The 18,728-nt window shown below is 41.3% G+C and overlaps 1 protein-coding gene across 1 annotated transcript in view; it reads left to right on the plus strand.

Moving 5' to 3' along the window:
• The window catches only part of LOC149127070 (uncharacterized), a 58,742-nt gene that overhangs the window by 33,913 nt on the left and 6,101 nt on the right, over window positions 1-18,728 (plus strand). The window lies entirely within an intron of this gene.

Here is an 18,728-nt window from a genome sequence, read left to right on the forward strand (position 1 = left end):
ATGAAATTACTGGGTCATAGGGTAGATGCGTGTTTAGTTTTATAAGAAGCTGTGCTAGGGGCCGGCGCTGTGGCTCACTTGGTTAATCCTCCGCCTGTGGCGCCGGCATCCCATATGGGCGCCAGGTTCTAGTCCCGGTTGCTCCTCTTCCAGTCCAGCTCTCTGCTGTGGCCTGGGAGGGCAGTGGAGGATGGCCCAAGTGATTGGGCGCCTGCACCTGCTTGGGAGACCAGGAGGAAGCACCTGGCTCCTGGCTTCGGATCAGCGCAGCACGCCGGCCGTAGCGGCCATTTGGGGAGTGAACCAATGGAAGGAAGACCTTTCTCTCTGTCTAACTCTTATCTGTCAAATTAAATAAATAAATAATAAAAATATAAAAATAAAAAGGAAGCTGTGCTGTGATTTGAATAGGGTATGGTTCTCAAAGTCAAGCAGGTAGTTAAATCCCAAATCATTATGTTGGTGGTACTGAGGGCCTGGAAACTCCATCCAGTTATGATGTACAGTAGGTGGGCCTGTGGGAGGTCCTCAGATAACTAGGAGGATGCTGGTGGAAGGTAGTTCTCGTGAGAGGATTGCTTACAAAAGCAGAGTTGGGCCCTAGCTGCTCTCTCTGCTTCCTGGTGCGCTCTCTCATTGCTCTTCTGCAAACATTCCACATTTGCCCTCCTCTGGCCTTACTAGATGGCCAGACCTATGGGACCTGCCTGATCTTGGGCTGTGAACCTCTTAACCCATGAGCTGCAGTAAACCTCCTTCCTTCACAAGTACTTTGTACTAGGTGTTTCATTGTAGTAATGAAAGCTGACCAGTACAGAAAATCATTGCCAAGATTGAGACTCATACTGCAGCTATAACCTACAAGTGTGGAGGCATCTTCAGAATTGGCTTACTGAAAAATGTTGGAAGAATCTGATGGACTGAGCTCACGAGAGCCTAGAATGTTATAAGCAGAGGGCTTAGAAAGCAGCAGTGCTGATAAAAATGTGGACAGTACAGGCAGGCTGATGCTGTTTCAGGGGAAATGAGGATTCCACTGGGACTTGCACTAAAACCACTCCTGTTGCTTGGTGGCAGAGAACCTGGCTTTGTTGTATCCACGATCTGATACTTTGTTGGGGGGTGCTGAACTTAAAGATGGGAGACTGATTTGTTTGGAAAAGGAGATTTCAGGACAGCAAAGCCTTCAGGCTATAGCATGGGGTTATTGACTGCTGAGAGCTAGTTTTGCAGTGAGAATCAGGAGAAAATGGGGGCAGAGAGGGCAGATTTGGAAACTTTGCATCCTGGCCAGAGGAGGAAGGAAGACAACGTGGCACGCTGGGGGCAGCGGGGTGTGGTAGGAAACCACTTCTAAAGATACAGGTAGAAGGAAGCCGTGTGTCAATTGGCAAACAATGGGAGAAAGACCTTGAAGGCGTGGCATAGATCTTTGAGGCTTCCCCTCCCGGCACAGGCTCAGAGGTTTGGAAAGGAAATTTGATTTCAGAGACCTTTCAGAGTGTAATCCTTTTAGGAGAGGGCCCCAGGGTACCTTGCTTTCCCAGGCTCAGCTTTGGATTCTGTCTTGCCAGGAAAATATTCTGAGGCTGCTGCAGCAAGGTGTCCCGGGTACAGCTCACACTGGCCACAGACCCTGGTGTTGCTCATTTGATAACTGGTTTTGCAGGTTTGCACAATGCAAGAGTTATGGGCTCATGGTAGTTTCCACTGAGATTTCAAAGTAAAGCTGGAGAGGACAGGCATAGTTGTGCCACGGGATTCCAGCCTGTGTATGGAACCTCTGCTGAGAGACAATGCCTAATGTATGCCAGTAATGCTGGGACGGAGACCCAGGTAGGTAGATGTACCAGCTGTGTGAAAGGCCTGCAGGGGAGAGAGATGCAAACATTGTATCACCCGAACCCTAAAGCTGCACACATTAGTATGCAAAACCAGCCTGAGAGAGCAGCCAAGTGGGCAGAAACCACCAGAGCTGTGGATGCCTGGAAGCCTCTGCCATGATTTCAAAGAATGCTCTGGACAACCTCAGAGCCCAAGCAGAGGGCTGTCCCAGGGGGCAGAGCTACTACAGAGAACCCTCAGGGGTAGGAATTGCTGTAGGGTTCCTATCAGGGTAGCGCCGAGTGGAGCTGCAGAGACGACACTCTGACCTGTGAGAACACGCGGGCTGTGACTAGCAAAGCCAACATGTAGGAGCTGCCTACGCCTTCAGGAGCTCCTCCCCTGCCTTACTGTGCCCTGGATGCCATATGTGGAACTTTAGGATTTAAAGTTCGGTCTGCTGGGTTTTGGTCTTGCTTTGATTCAATTCCTCCTGTCTATTTCTGTTTCCTGGGTTTTGAATGGAAATGTGTACCTTGTGCCTCCCACAGCATTGTGTCCTGGAAGTGTGTAACTTGGAGTTTTGCAGGCTCATAGCTGGAGTTGCCTTAGATCTCAGATGAAACTTTGGTCTTTTAAATTAATGCCAGACCGAGTTAAGGCTTTGGAACTATTGGCGGTGGGATGATTGTGTGTTGCATGCTTGTAGGTGAGAAGGATATGAGTTTGGGAGACCCAGGGGTGGAATGCTGTCTTCTGAGTAGGATATGGCTCCCAAACTCATGTCGACAGTTGAATCTCAAAATCCTTATGTTGACAATACGAAGAGCATGGAAACTCATTCCAGTTATGGCATCTGGGGAGTGGGACTAGTGGAAGGTCCTTGGGCCTTCGGGGGCCGCCCTCAGAGGGTAGTTCTTGCCAGAGGGTTGGTTATACAAGCTGACTTGGGTTAGTCTCTCACGGTGTAATTCTTCCTCTGCGCATGCTCCATCATCGCCGTGCTGCAGCCTCATCAGATGGCCTAAGCAATGGGGTCTCCCTGATCTCGGACTGTGAGCTTCCAGACCATGAGCCAAAATAAACCTGCCTTCATCACTAGCTTGTCTAAGGTGTTTTTTTGTAGTAACGAAAAGCTAACACAGACTGCTAGACCTTTTTCTGAAATGGTTGTTGTTGAGCGCTCTGACCAGTGTTTTAGGAGAGCTGTACTTGCTATATGTCCTTGTCTGCATTGGGGATTGACAACCTACTTATTTTTTTTTAAACTTTTATTTAATGAATATAAATTTCCAAAGTGCAGCTTATGGATTACAATGGCTCCCCCCCATAACGTCCCTCCCACCCGCAACCCTCCCCTTTCCCACTCCCTCTCCCCTTCCATTCACATCAAGATTCATTTTCGATTCTCTTTATATACAGAAGATCAGTTTAGCATATATTAGGTAAAGATTTCAACAGTTTACTCCCACACAGAAACATAAAGTGAAAAATACTGTTTGAGTACTAGTTATAGCATTAAATCTCAATGTACAGCACACTAAAGACAGAGATCCTACATGAGGAGTAAGTGCACAGTGACTCCTGTTGTTGACTTAACAAATTGACACTCTTGTTTATGGCATCAGTAATCACCCTAGGCTCTTGTCATGAGCTGCCAAGGCTATGGAAGCCCCCTGAGTTCACTGACTCTGATAATTTTTAGACAAGGCCATGGTCAAAGTGGAAGTTCTCTCCTCCCTTCAGAGAAAGGTGCCTCCTTCTTTGATGACCTGTTTTTTCCACTGGGATCTCACTCACGGAGATCTTTCATTTAGTTTTTTTTTTTTTTTTTTCCCCCAGAGTGTCTTGGCTTTCCATGCCTGAAATACTCTCATGGGCTTTTCAGCCAGATCCGCATGCCTTAAGGGCTGATTCTGAGGCCAGAGTGCTGTTTAGGACATCTGCCATTCTATGGGTCTGCTGTGTATCTCACTTCCCATGTTGGATCATTCTCTCCCTTTTTGATTCTATCAGCTAGTATTTGCAGACACTATTCTCGTTTATGTGATCCCTTTGGTTCTTAGTCCTATCATTATGATCAATTGTGAATAGAAATTTATCACTGGGACTAGTGAGATGGTATTGGTACATGCCACCTTGACGGGATTGAATTCGAATCCCCTGGTATGTTTCTAACTCTACCGTTTGAGGTAAGTCAGCTTGAGCATGTCCCGAATTGCACATCTCTTCCCTCTCTTATTCCCACTCTTATATTTAACAGCAATCACTTTTCAGTTAAGTTTCAGCACTTAAGAAGAATTGTGTATTGATTACAGTATTCAACCAAAAGTATTAAGTAGAACAAACAAAAAAAATACTGAGAGGGATAACATATTAAGCTGCTCATCAACAGTCAGGGTGAGGGCTGATCAAGTCACCGTTTCTCCTAGTGTTCATTTCACTTTAACAGGTTTCCTTTTTGGTGCTCAGTTAGTTGTCACCTATCAAGGAGAACAAGTGGTATTTGTCCCTTTGGGATTGGCTTATTACACTCAGCATAATGTTTTCCAAATTCCTAACAGGGATCACTTTTCAGTTAAAATTTAAACACCTAAGAATAATTGTGTGTTAATTACAGAGTTCAACCAATGGTACTAGAACAAAAAAAATGCTAAAATGGATAAAGTATTACATTGTACATCAACCGTCAGGACAAGAGCTGATCAAGTCACTGTTTCTCATAGTGTCCCTTTCATTTCAACAAGTTTCCCCTTTGGTGCTCAGTTAGTTGTCACTGATCAGGGAGAACATATGATATTTGTCCCTTTGGGACTGGCTTATTTCACTCAGCATGATGTTTTCCAGATTCCTCCATTTTGTTGCAAATGACCGGGTTTTGTTGTTTTTTACTGCTGTATAGTATTCTATAGAGTACATATCCCACAATTTCTTTATCCAGTCTACTGTTGATGGGCATTTTTCATTTCACTTGGATAAATACCTAAAAGTGGAACAGTTGGCTCATCTGATTGTTCTATTTCTAATTTTTCACAGAAACTTCATACTGTTTTCCATTATGGCTTTCTCAATTTACATTGCCATCAACAGTTTACAATGATTTTCTTTCTGTACTTTGCTAACACTTGGGTTTTTTTAAATTTTTTGTTAATAGCTATATTAACAAGCTTTGAGGTGATTTCTCATGAATTTCATTTACCTTTCTCTTATGGTTAGTGATGTTGAATGCTTTTTATTATACTTATTGTCCATTTATATGCTTTCTGTGAGAAGATCCCTATTTAGCTTCTTTGCTAAATTTTTAAACTGGGCAAAATTTATGTATTTATTTGTTTTTGCTATTGAATGGTATGAATTTCTCTTACATTTTGGAGATTAACCCCTTACTTTATATATGCTTTGGGAATATTCTCTCCCACCCCATAGGCTGCCTTTTCATCTTGTTGAATATTTTCTTTTGAAGTCCAGGAATTTTTAATTTGATGCTGTTTCCTGTGTTTATTTTTGCTTTTGTTGTTTGTGTTTTTGGTATCGCAACAACAACAAAAAAATTGCTGTCAACACCATCTCAAGACATAGAAGCTTTTGCACTATATTTTTCTTCTAGAAGTTTTTTGGTTCCAAGGTTTTCAGTCAATTCTTTAATCCATTTTGGGTTGAGTTTTCCATGTTACATAAGTTAGAGAACCAATTTCAGTTTTATTAATATGGATATACAGTTTTATCAATACCATTTGTTAAAAAGATTTTTCTTTTCCCATTATATATATTTCAGACCTTTGTAGAAAATTAAATGACTATGTATTTTGGGCTTTTTTTTTTAGGGCTTTCTGTTTTGTTCTGTTGGTTATTTTTTTTAACTTTTATTTAATGAATATAAATTTCCAAAGTACGACTTATGGATTACAATGGCTTCCCCCCCCCATAACGTCGCTCCCACCCGCAACACTCCCCTTCCATTCACATCAAGATTCATTTTCGATTATCTTAATATACAGAAGATCAGCTTAGTATACATTAAGTAAAGATTTCAAGAGTTTACTCCCACACAGAAACATAAAGTGAAAAATGATAGATGATTTTTGAAATGATGATGAAATCAGATCAGACCTATTGTCATGTTTAATCCCAGTGAGAGTCAAGTTGGGAGTTGATAATTTCTTTTTTTACAGAAGATCAGTATAGTATACATTAAGTAAAGATTTCAACAGTTTGCACCCCCATAGAAACACAAAGTGAAATATACTGTTTGAGTACTCGTTATAGCATTAAATCTCAATGTACACACTAAGGACAGAGATCCTACATGAGGAGTAAGTGCACAGTGACTCCTGTTGTTGACTTTACCAATTGACACTCCTGTCTATGGCATCAGTAATCTCCCTATGCTCCAGTCATGAGTTTCCAAGGCTATGGAAGCCCTCTGAGTTCTCCGACTCTTATCTTGTTTAGACAAGGTCATAGTCAAAGTGGAGGTTCTCTCCTCCCTTCAGAGAAAGGTACCTCCTTCTTTGAAGACCTGTTCTTTCCACTGGGATCTCACTCAGAGATCTTTTTGCCAGAGTGTCTTGGCTTTCCATGCCTGAAATACTCTCATGGGCTTTTCAGCCAGATCCGAATGGCTTTAGGGCTGATTCTGAGGCCAGAGTGCTATTTAGGACATCCGCCATTCTGTGAGTCTGCTGAGTATCTCACTTCCCATGTTGGATCACTCTCCCCTTTATTTATTCTATCGGTTAGTGTTAGCAGGTACTAGACTTGTTTATGTGTTCCCTTTGACTCTTAGTCCTTTCATTATGATCAATTGTGAACTGAAATTGATCACTTGGAATAGTGAGATGGCATTGGTAAATGCCTCTTGATGGGATTGAATTGAAATCCCCTGGTATGTTTCTAACTCTACCATTTGGAGCAAGTCAGCTTGAGCATGTCCCAAATTATACATCTCTTCCCTCTCTTATTCCCACTCTTATGTTTAACAGGGATCACATTTCAGTTAATTTTCAACACTTAAGAATAACTGTGTGATAATTACAGAATTAAACCAGTCATATTAAGTAGAACAGACAAAAACACTACTAAGAGGGATAATGTATTAAGTTGTTCATTAACAGTCAGGGCTATGCTGATCAAGTCACCATTTCTCATAGTGTCCATTTCACTTCAACAGGTTTCTTTTTTGGTGTTCAGTCAGTTGTCACCGATCAGGGAGAACATATGGTATTTGTCCCTTTGGGACTGGCTTACTTCACTCAGCATGATGTGTTCCAGATTCCTCCATTTTGTTGCAAATGACTGGATTTCGTTGTTTCTTACTGCGGAATAGTATTCTAAAGAATACATATCCCATAATTTCTTTATCCGGTCTACCGTTGATGGGCATGTAGGTTGGTTCCAGGTCTTGGCTATTGTGAATTGTGCTGCAATAAACATTAAGGTGCAGACAGCTTTTTTGTTTGCCAATTTAATTTCCTTTGGGTAAATTCCAAGGAGTGGGATGGCTGGGTTGAACGGTAGGGTTATCTTCAGGTTTCTGAGGAATCTCCAGACTGACTTCCATAGTGGCTTCACCAGTTTGCATTCCCACCAACAGTGGGTTAGTGTCCCTTTTTCCCTACATCCTCGCCAGCATCTGTTGTTGGTAGATTTCTGTATGTGAGCCATTCTCACCCGGGTGAGGTGAAACCTCATTGTGGTTTTGATTTGCATTTCCCTGATTACTAGTGATCCTGAACATTTTTTCATGTGCCTGGACAACCTACTTATTTTTAATTTTTTTCATTTATTTTCATTTTTATTTGAAAGAGAGACCAACAGACACACATACTCACACACATTCACTCTCTCTCTCACACACACACAAAATGCCCACAAAAGCTAGGCCTGGATCAGGCTGAAGCCAGGAGCCCAGAACTTCATCTGGCTCTCCCATGTGGGTGGCAGGGACCCAAGTTCTTGAGTCATGATCTGCTCTTTTCCCAGTATGTGCATTAGTAGGAGGATGGATTAGAAATGAAATAGATGGGATTTGAATCAGGCACATCATTGCAGGATGTGAGTGTCCCAAGCAACGACTTCACCAGTTTACCAAACTCTTGCCTGATAATCTGTTTAATGTTACCCATTTTGGTAGGGATAGAGCAGCATCTCATTGTTTTGTAATTTCCCAGATGAATACTGACATTGAGCACGTCTGCTTGGATGTATTAGTCATTAGTGCCCTCAAATCTTTTTGCTGACTTTTTATTGACCAGTAGACATTTATGCTGAGTCCTACATGTCAGTCTTTTGTCAGATCTGTGATTTGCATATATTTTCTTCCAGGCTGTGCCTGTTTGTTTATTTTCTTAATGGTATTTTTTGGTGAGCAGAAAATTTTAACTTTAATTAACCATTTTTTTCTCTTATGTTTATTTCTTAGAGTGCTATATCTAAAAGCTTTATAATTTTAGCTTTTAAATTTAGGTCTGTGATCCTCATCAAATTTATTTTTGTGAATGGTTTGAAGCTGGGTTTGTATTTTGTATTTTTCTTTTTTTTTAATACCACGTACATATTTAGTTGTTTTAGCATTAGTTGTTCAGCATACTTTCCTTTTTTCATTGGGCTTCTGTGCCACTATTGTGAAAATGAAATGCTCTATTTCTTTTTTTTAACTTTTATTTAGTAAATATAAATTTCCAAAGTACAGTTTATGGATTACAATGGCTTTTTTCCCCCCTATAACTTCCCTCCCACCTGCAACCCTCCCATCTCCCACTCCCTCTCCCGTTCCATTCACATCAAGATTCATTTTCAATTCTCTTTATATACAGAAGACCAATTTAGTATATACCAAGTAAAGATTTCAACAGTTTGCACCCACACAGAACACAAAGTGCAAAATACTGTTTGAGCACTAGTCATAGCATTAATTCACATTGAACTACACATTAAGGACAGAGATCTTACATGAGGAGTAAGTGCACAGTGACTCCTGTTGTTGACTTAACAAATTGATACTCTTGTTTAAAGCATCAGCAATCTCCCCAGGCTCTAGTCATGAGTTGCCAAGGCCATGGAAGCCCCCTGAGCTTGCCGACTTTGATCTTATTTCAACAAGGCCATAGTCAAAGTGGAAGTTCTCACCTCCCTTCAGAGAAAGGTACCTCCTTCTTTGATGGCCCATTCGTTCTACTGGGAATTCACAGAGATCTTTCATTTAAGTTTGTTTGTTGTTGTTGTGGTTTTTTTTTTTTTTTTTTGCCAGAGTGTCTTGGTTTTCCATGCCTAAAATACTCTCATGGGCTCTTCAGCCAGATCCGAATGCCTTAAGAGTTGATCCTGAGGCCAGAGTGCTGTTTAGGACATCTGCCATTCTATGAGTCTGCTGTGTATCCCACTTCCCATGTTGGATCATTCTCTCCCTTTTTTATTCTATCAGTTAGTATTAGCAGACATTAGTCTTGTTTATGTGATCCCTTTGACTCTTAGACCTATCATTATGATCAATTGTGAACTGAAATTGATCACTTGGACTAATGAGATTGCATTGTTACATGCCACCTTGATGGGACTGTATTGGAATCCCCTGGCACCACTTGGGGCAAGTCAGCTTGAGCATGTCCCAAATGGTACATCTCCTCCCTCTCTTATTTCCACTCTTATATTTAACAGATATCACTTTTCAGTTAACTTTAAACACCTAAGAATAATTGTGTGTTAATTACAGAGTTCAAACAATAGTATTAGCTAGAACAAAAAAATACTAAAAGGGATAAAGTATTACATTGTACATCAACAGTGATGACAAGGGCTGATCAAGTCACTGTTTCTCATAGTGTCCATTTCACTTCACTTGGTTTCCTCTTTGGTGAGATCGGTTAGTTGTCACTGATCAGGGAGAACATATGGTATTTGTCCCTTTGGGACTGGCTTATTTCACTCAGCATGATGTGTTCCAGATTCCTCCATCTTGTTGCAAATGACCGGATTTCATTGTTTTTGACTGCTGTATAGTATTCTATAGAGTACATGCCCCACAATTTCTTTATCCAGTCTACTGTTGATGGGCATTTGGGTTGATTCCAGATCTTAGCTATTGTGAATTGAGCTGCAATAAACATTAAGGTGCAGACAGCTTTTTTGTTTGCCAATTTAATTTCCTTTGGGTAAGTTCTAAGGAGTGGGATGGTTGGGTCATGTGGTAGGGTTATATTCAGGTTTCTGAGGAATCTCCAGACTGACTTCCATAGTGGCTTAACCAGTTTGCATTCCCACCAGCAGTGGGTTAGTGTCCCTTTTTCCCTACATCCTCGCCAGCATCTGTTGTTGGTAGATTTCTGAATGTCAGCCATTCTGACCGGGTGAGGTGAAACCTCATTGTGGTTTTGATTTGCATTTCCCTGATTGCTAGTGATCCTGAACATTTTTTCATGTGCCTGCTGGCCACTTGGATTTCCTCTTTTGAAAAATGTCTATTGAGGTCCTTGACCCATCTGTTAAGTGGGTTGTTTGTTTTGATGTTGTGGAGTTTCTTGATCTCATTGTAGATTCTGGTGATCAACCCTTTATCTGTTGCATAGTTTGCAAATATTTTTTCCCATTCTGTTGGTTGCCTCTTCACTTTCCTGACTGTTTCTTTTGCAGTACAGAAACTTCTCAATTTGATGCAATCCCAAATGTTAATTTTGGCTTTGACTGCCTGTGCTTCTAGGGTCTTTTTCAAGAAGTCTTTGCCTGTGCCTATATCTTACAGGGTTTCTCCAATGTTCTCTAATAATTTGATGGTGTCGGGTCGTAGATTAAGGTCTTTAATCCATGTTGAGTGGCTTTTTGTGTAAGGTGAATGGTAGAGGTCTTGCTTCATGCTTCTGCATGTGGAAATCCAGTTTTCCCAGCACCATTTATTGAATAGACTGTCCTTGCTCCAGGGGTTGGTTTTGGATCCTTGATCAAATATAAGTTGGCTGTAGATGTTTGGATTGATTTCTGGTGTCTCTATTCTGTTCCATTGGTCTATCCATCTGTTTCTGTACCAGTACCAGGCTGTTTTGATTACAACTGCCCTGTAGTATGCCCTGAAATCTGGTATTGTGATGCCTCCTGCTTTGTTTTTGTTGTACAAGATTGCTTTAGCTATTCGAGGTCTCTTGTGCCTCCATATGAATTTTAGCATCATTTTTTCCAGATCTGAGAAGAATTTCTTTGGTATTTTGATTGGTATTGCATTGAATCTATAAATTGCTTTTGGGAGAATGGACATTTTGATGATGTTGATTCTTCCAATCCATGAGCATGGAAGATTTTTCCATTTTTTGGTATCCTCTTCTATTTCTTTCTTTAAGGTTTTGTAATTCTTATCGTAGAGATCTTTAACGTCCTTGGTTAAGTTTATTCCAAGGTATTTGATGGTTTTTGTGGCTATTGTGAATGGGATTGATCTTAGAAGTTCTTTCTCAGTCGTGACATTGCCTGTGTGTCCTTTTGTGCACTGATTTTATATCCTGCTACTTTGACAAACTCTTCTATGAGTTCCAATAGTCTCTTAGTAGAGTTCTTTGGATCTCCTAAGTAAAGAATCATATCATCTGCAAAGAGGGATAGTTTGAGTTCTTCTTTCCCAATTTGTATCCCTTTAATTTCTTTTTCTTGCCTAATAGCTCTGGCTAAAACTGCCAGAACTACATTGAATAGCAGTGGTGAGAATGGGCATCCCTGTCTGGTACCAGATCTCAGTTGAAATGCTTCCAACTTTTCCCCCATTCCATAGGATGCTGGCCGTGGGTTTTTCATAAATTGCTTTGATTGTATTGAGGAATGTTCCCTCCATACCCAGTTTTCATCATGAAAGGGTGTTGTATTTTATCAAATGCTTTCTCTGCGTCTATTGAGATAATCATATGGTTTTTCTTCTGCAGTCTGTTAATGTGATGTATCACAGTGATTGATTTGCAAACATTGAACCATCCCTGGATACCAGGGATAAATCCCACTTGGTCTGGGTGGATGATCTTTCTGATGTGTTGTTGCATTCTATTGGCCATAATTTTATTGAGGATTTTTGCATCTATGTTCATCAGGGATACTGGTCTGTAATTTTCTTTCAATACTGCATCTTTTTCTGGCTTAGGAATTAAGGTGATGCCGGCTTCATAGAAAGAATTTGGGAGGACTCCCTCTTTTTCGATTGTTCTGAATAGTTTGAGAAGAAATGGAGTTCTTCTTTAAATGTCTGGTAGAATTCAGCAGTGAATCCATCTGGTCCTGGGCTTTTCTTTGTTGGGAGGGCCTTTCTTTGTTGGGAGGGCCTTTATTACTGTTTCAATTTCTGTCTCAGTTATGGGTCTGTTTAGGTTTTCGATGTCTTCCTGGTTCAATTTAGGTAGGTTGCATGTGTCCAGGAATCTATCCATTTCTGATAGATTTCCCTGTTTGCTGGCATACAAGTCCTTGTAGTAATTTCTGATGATTGGTTTTATTTCTGTGGTGTCTGTTGTTACATTTCCTTTTTCATCTCTGATTTTGTTGATTTGGGTCTTTTCTTTTTTTAGTTAGTTTGGCCAATGGGGTGTCAATTTTGTTTATTTTTTCAAAAAACCAGCTCTTCGTTTGGCTGATTTTTTGTAATGTTTTTTTGGATTCCATCCTGTTGATTTCTTCTCTGATTTTAATTATTTCTCTTCTCCTACTAAATTTGGGTCTGGTTTGCTGAAGTTTTTCTAGAACATTGAGATGCATTGAAATCTCATTTACTTGGTGCCTTTCCAATTTCTTGATGTAGGCACCTATTGCTATAAACTTTTGTCTTAACACTTCTTTTGCTGTATCCCATAAGTTTTGATATGCTGTGCTGTTGTCCTCATTTACTTCCAGAGAGTTTTTGATTTCTCTTTTGATTTCTTCTATGACCCAGTGTTCATTCAGGAGCATGTTACTCAGTCTCCATGCATTTGTATATTCTTTAGGGATTCCTGAGTTGCTAATTTCCAACTTCATTCCTTTATGGTCTGAGAAACTGCATTGTATGATTCTAATTCTTTTGAATTTGTTGAGACTTGCTTTATGGCCTAGTATGTGGTCAATCCTAGAGAAGGTTTCCATGTACTGCTGAGAAGAATGTAAATGCTTTATGTGTAGGATGAAAAGTTCTGTATATATCTGTTAGATACATTTGGGCAATAGTGTCATTTAAATCTACTGTTTCCTTGTTGATCTCTGTCCTGATGATCTGTCTATTTCTGAGAGTGGAGTATTGAAGTCCCCCAGTACTATTGTATATATTGGGGTCTAAGTCTCCCTTTAAGTCCCTTAACAAATCTTTTAAATAAACCGGTGCCCTGTAATTAGGTGCATATACATTGATAATCATTATATCTTCCTGTTGATTTGATCCCTTAATCATTATATAGTGCCTCTCTTTGTCTCTCTTAACAGTTTTTGTGTTATAGTTTATTTCGTCTGATATTAACATGGCTATACCCACTCTTTTTTCATTTCTGCTGGCATAGTATATCTTTTTCCAGCCTTTCACTTTCAGTCTGCATGCATCTATGTTGGAAAGATGTGTTTCTTATAAGCAGGAAATAGATGGGTTTTGTACCTTAATCCATTCAGCCAGTCTGTGCCTTTTAACTGGAGAGTTGAGGCCATTAACGTTCAATGTGACTATTGATAAGTAGTAACTTTGGCCTGCCATTTTCCCAAAGATATTTTCTAATATATGCTTTGAACTTCCTGTGATCTTTTGCTGTGAGGTTTCCTTCCTTTACCCTCTTTCATATTTTTTTTTTTGACAGGCAGAGTGGACAGTGAGAGAGAGAGACAGAGAGAAAGGTCTTCCTTTTGCCGTTGGTTCACCCTCCAATGGCCGCCATGGCTGGCGCGCTGCGGCCGGCGCACCACGCTGACCCGAAAGCAGGAGCCGGGTGCTTATCCTGGTCTCCCATGAGGTGCAGGGCCCAAGCACTTGGGCCATCCTCCACTGCACTCCCGGGCCACAGCAGAGAGCTGGCCTGGAAGAGGGGCAACCGGGACAGAATCCGGTGCCCCGACTGGGACTAGAACCTGGTGTGCTGGCGCCGCTAGGTGGAGGATTAGCCTACTGAGCCGTGGCACCGGCCCTTCTTTCATATTGATGACTGTGTTTCTGTGTTTCTGTGTGTAACACATCTTTAAGCATCTTTTGCAGAGCTGGTTGAGTGGCGACATATTCTTTCAATTTCTGTTTACTATGAAAGGTCTTTATTTCGCCTTCATTCACAAATGAGAGCTTTGCAGGATATAATATTCTGGGCTGGCAGTTTTTCTCTCTTAGCATCTGGGCTATGTCTTGCCATTCCCTTCTAGCCTGTAGGGTTTCTGATGAGAAGTCTGCTGTGAGTCTAATTGGAGATCCTCTGAGAGTAATCTGATGTTTCTCTCTTGCACATTTTAGAATCTTTTCTTTATTACAGTGTTTCGTGTTGAGGATCTCTTTTGGTCATGTTTACTAGGGGTTCTATGAGCTTCCTGTACTAGGATGTCTCTGTCCTTCTCCAAACCCAGGAAGTTCTCTGCAAGTATCTCACTAAAAAGACCTTCTAATCCTTTCTGTCTCTCCATGCCTTCAGGAACTCCTAGAACCGGAATGTTGGTTTTTTTTAATAGTATCTTGTATATTCCCAACAATATTTTTTAGATTTCTAATTCCCTCTTCTTTTCTTTGGTTTGACTGTATACTTTCCTGTGCTCTGTCTTCTAAGTCCGATTTTCTCTCTTCTGCTTCACTGACTCTGTTTTTAAGGTTCTTTAATGTGTTTTTCATTTGATCTATTGAATTCTTCATTTCATTTTGATTTCTCTTCACTATCACACTTTCCTGTTCTACTAGTTTCTGCATTTCATTTTGATTCCTCCTTAAGATTTCATTTTCACAAGAGAGATTTTCTATCCTGTCCAGTAAGGATTTCTGTAGTTGAAGAATTTGTTTTTCAAAACTTCTAAATGTTCTTATCATAAATTTTTTGAAATCCTTATCTTTCATTTCTTCTATCTCTCATCTTCATAATCTTGGCTTGGGGTGTCTTGTTCATTTCCGGGCATCATAATGTCTTCCTTGTTCTTATTTCCTCTGTTTCTGTGTTTGCTGCTTGGCATTGTGGAGATATTCTGTGGATTCTTTTTCCCTCGCTGTGGTGTTTTTTTCTTGTTATACTATGACTGTATTAAGTGGACTATCTGCTTTTGGAGGAGCCTTAGAGGCTTGAGATGGGTGTGGCCAGAGAGCTCTGTTTGGTTCTTCAGTGTTAAGGGTGTGCCAAAGGTGACACATTCAGGTTAGGCATGGTAAATCAATCTCTCTCTCTCTCTCTCTCTCTCTCTCTCTCTCTGATTCAGAAGGGAAGTAATCCCACACAGCTGAGCAGAATTGAAGGTAGTCAGCTTCCAGTCTCTGGCTCCTGTGGGTATATCATTCACCTGCTCTTTCCCAAGGACCACAAAAAGAATCTGTTCTGCCCTCAGTGTGGGCTCAAATTCTCCTGCAGTCTCCCACTGGGTTGCCAGGGTTACCGAATTGTAGCATCTCTGGAGAATACTCACTCTATGAGTTCTCTCACCCACCATCTCTTTTTCACTGTCTCAGTTCATTAGCTCCACACATTCACTAGGTCCTATCCTCCTGTTATTTCACCCCCTCAGAGTCAGGTTTTTGTTTGACTGAGGGCGGGCACAGCTCTGAGGTCGAGCATAGCCCTTAGGTCGTGCAGCTTTTATGTATGTCCAAAATTGTGCCTGCTCTTTGTCTTGCTTGCCTTTGTGAGGTGGGCAGAGAGAGAGAGAAACTCTCGGTACCAGTCCCTTTTTTCCCCCTCTCTCCTCTAGTTAGCCTGGTGAACTTTCCCCAGGCCTCGTTCCCTCTAGGCTCTATTTGCCATTTCCCTGCCAATGTCTCGGGTTACTGAGGGTTTGCCTCACCTTCCCTTCCAGCGCAGATGTGTAGACTCCGAGGTTGGGCTCTGGAGCCGTGGGCATCCGTGTCACATCCACTAGATCCGGAAGAGTTTCCTCTGTAGTTTTTTCCCTGAACCTTTCCCTGAAACTACAGTAACTCCACTTTTATTAAACTATCTTTTCCCAGACTATCAGTGCGCGTCCTCACTATTCCGCCATCTTGGCTCTGCCCTCCCAAATGGTCTATTTATAAACTCTCTTTTTTTAATGATTGCTTTAGATTGTCTTAAGCCCTTTGAATTTCTGTGCACATTTTAGGATGATCAATTTCTACCCAAAATGTCCATTGTGATTATATTTGAGATTGAGATGATCTGTTAATCAGTTTGTAGAAAACAGACTGTGGAACGATATTATGTCTCAATTCATGAACATGGTGTATCTACTCATTTACATGTTTAATTGCTCTCAGCAATGTATTGGAATCACATTCTCATTTGAACCCACTTTTTGGGCTTTTGCAGCTAAAATTCCCTGGAACCTACTCGTCTCTAGACCCTCATTGGTCTCCATGTGTTATGTCCAATCTCATTTCTGTCTTCCACTTTACCTATCTCTCAGCTGCCTTTGGTCATCTGTCCATCTATCCTTGAGTCACTTTGTTTGTTCACCTGGCTTCTGTGGGTTTCCTCCCACCTCACTGCCCACTCCTTTAAAACCTCTTTTTTTTTTTTAATTGCTGGGTGCTTCTCTGCTTCCTGATATATAAATGTGGGAGGGATTTGAGCCTCAGTCCTCAAACATCTCTCCCTCATCCACTCTCAGTCAGTCTCATGGTGAAAATATGCTATTTAAAACCAACCATCAGATTTAAAGTCATCCGACTCCCAGTTTTACATCTCATCCTGAATCCCAGATTTGCGTATCCAGAGTCTTCATGAAGACATACATTTTCCTAAGAGTCTTCATCTGGGTCTATCAAAGTTCTTTCAAACCTAATCTCTGTAAACTTGCACTCTTGATTTGCTTCCTGCCACCTGCTGTGGTCCCCAGCTCAGCAACTGTGTTTTTCTTCCTCTTGAGCGTTTGCCAGTCTTCCAGTCTGCCTTGACACCTCTCCTTCTTTCACACCCTGTATCACCACCCACGTTGGGAAACCTTCCTGGCTGTGTCTTCACAGTGTACCTTAGGTGTGCCTGCTTCTCCCTGTCATTTCGCCTGGCCAACTGCAGTGCTCTCCCATACAGTCTGCCTTCTCTAGGTCTATTCTTTACCTACACAACTTGAGTAATCTTTTGAAATGTCACAGCCTTTCGCTCCCTTGATTAAAACCTTCTGGAGCCTGCCATTCTGTTTAGAAAACACAGGTAAACTCTACGATGGGTTGCAAAGGCTTCTGTGGTCAGACCGCCCTGTTGCCTCTCTGGCTTCATCCTCCACTGCTGCACTTGCTTCCACAGCACTCTGACGCACTGGCCTTCTTGTTGTTTTGTTTTGGCCTCAGGGCCTTGGCAGCGTCTGTTTCTTCCTGGATCCTTTCCCTAGATGCTCACAGGGCGTGTTACCTGACTTTATGTCTCAGTTCAGTGTCTTCTCTCTCCCTGTCTAAGGAGCGTCCCTCCTCCTCCCTCGGCACTCTTCACTCCTTTACTCCTTTTTTGTTTGCTTGCTTCACAGTATTTAACATTGCCTGATTTTGTACTTGTTTGTTTTAATTTTTTGTAGTCGCTCTGATGTAATAGAATATAAGCTCCATGAAGATTGGGTCTTTCCACCTTGTGTCATGAATGCTGTAACAGTGCCTGTCACATAGTTGATGCTCAGTAAATATGTGTTGAATAAATGAGCTTGGGCAAGTTAATATTTCTGACTCAATTTTCTTCATCTGAGAAATGGAAGAAATACCTGCTTCATGGGGCAGATACGGATGTCCAAATGCTGGGTTAAGTTATGATATGGCAGTCATGCTGACTGTTTGGTAATTATCATTTAGCAATATAAATGACTTAACTCTCATATAGATGTATGCTATGTAAGGTGGAATTTGTCTATTAAATGCCTTTTACAATAGTTGATTTCAGAGTTACAACTAGTGACCTACATTTATTGATAGGGGAAGTAAATTTTAACATAGCCCCTGACTTTTACGTAGAGTTTTTGGCTTTATGGTGGTGTAAAAATGTGCCCGTGGGATCAGTATCGTGGCACAGTGGGTTAAGCTACAGTTTGTGATACCTACACCCCATATCAGAGTGCCAGTTCAGGTCCCCGCTTTTCCACTTCTGATTAAGCTCCCTGCGAGAGTTCCTGGGAAGGCAGTGGAAGAGGGCCTAAGTGTTTGGGACCCTGCCACCCTCATGGGGAACCCAGATGGAGTTCGGGGCTGCTGGCTTCAGTCTGGACCAGCCCCAGCCTCTTGGCTGTTTTGAGGAGTAAACCCATGGATGAAAGATCTCTTTTTTTCTGTGTCTGTCTCTCCCACTGTCACTTTGCTTTTCAAATAAGAAAGTGAATTGTAAAATAGATAAATAGAAATGAACATGCACGCTGCAGACATTTCTATTTTTCACTTTGAATACAGTATTCAATACATTTGGCTTTGTGTTAGATGATTTTGGCCAACTGTAGGAGAATGTAGATGTTTTGAGCATGTTTAATATGGACTAGCTAAACGATGAAGATGGCGAGCTGGGTGTATTCAGTGTATTTTTGACTTAGGATTGCTTTATCTGGATTTAGCTTCATGGTAAGTTGAGGAGCACCTGACTCATGGACAGTTGAATGCCAGAGCATTTCTAAGTAGCCAGACCAGGCAGGCCAACAGAACACATTCACAAGGCATAATTAGTTCTCTAATGAATTTGCTGTTGCTGATTGCTATATGGTGTTGAGTGATTTTTTTTTAAACCTGTGCCACCAGAAGGCTTTCGGGAGACCTGAGTTTGTGCTGCCCCTTGAAATGCAGGGGAGGATGAGAAAATGGAATGTACCAA

This window comes from Oryctolagus cuniculus, chromosome 4 (genome assembly GCF_051225735.1).
Source record: "Oryctolagus cuniculus isolate XC-2025 breed Fujian yellow rabbit chromosome 4, ASM5122573v1, whole genome shotgun sequence".
NCBI classification, from domain to species: Eukaryota; Metazoa; Chordata; class Mammalia; order Lagomorpha; family Leporidae; genus Oryctolagus; species Oryctolagus cuniculus.